Below are 589 nucleotides of genomic sequence, written 5' to 3'. Positions count from 1 at the left end.
TTTTTCTTATGTCAGTAATCACACACGTCATTCATCTATCCTCCCATCAACTCACAAACCTCCCATCTTTATCGCCGCGCGTCCAAAATCATTTCTAAAACCCCAAAAAACAAATTAAAATTGGAATGATTTTTTTTTTGCTTTTGTTTTTTGTTTTTTTCCTCCGTTTTTGATTTTCTTTTCATGTTGGTAATCAGACACGTCATCCATCAATCCTCCCACCGACTCATAAACCTCCTATCTCCATCGCCGCGCGTCCAAAATCATTTCCAAAATCAAAAAAGGATATTAAAATTGGAGTTATAATTTTTTATTTTGTTTTTCGTTTTTTCTTTACCTCGGTAATCTGACACATCATCCATTTATCCTCTCATCAAATCACAACCATTTTTTTTTCATTGCTGCGCGTCCAAAATCATTTTCAAAAACCAGAAAACAAATAAAATTCGAATTATAATTTTTTTTCCTTTGTTTTTGGTTTTTTTCATGTCAGTAATCTGACAAGTCATTCATCAATCTTCCCATCGACTCACAACCTCTCCATCTTTATCGTCACGCGTCCAAAATATTTTCCAAAACTCAAAAAAGA

The sequence above is a fragment of the Diachasma alloeum genome, unplaced genomic scaffold, assembly GCF_001412515.2.
Source record: "Diachasma alloeum isolate Michigan unplaced genomic scaffold, Dall2.0 Dall_scaffold_00178, whole genome shotgun sequence".
Taxonomy (NCBI): Eukaryota; Metazoa; Arthropoda; class Insecta; order Hymenoptera; family Braconidae; genus Diachasma; species Diachasma alloeum.
This window is presented reverse-complemented; position numbering follows the sequence as displayed.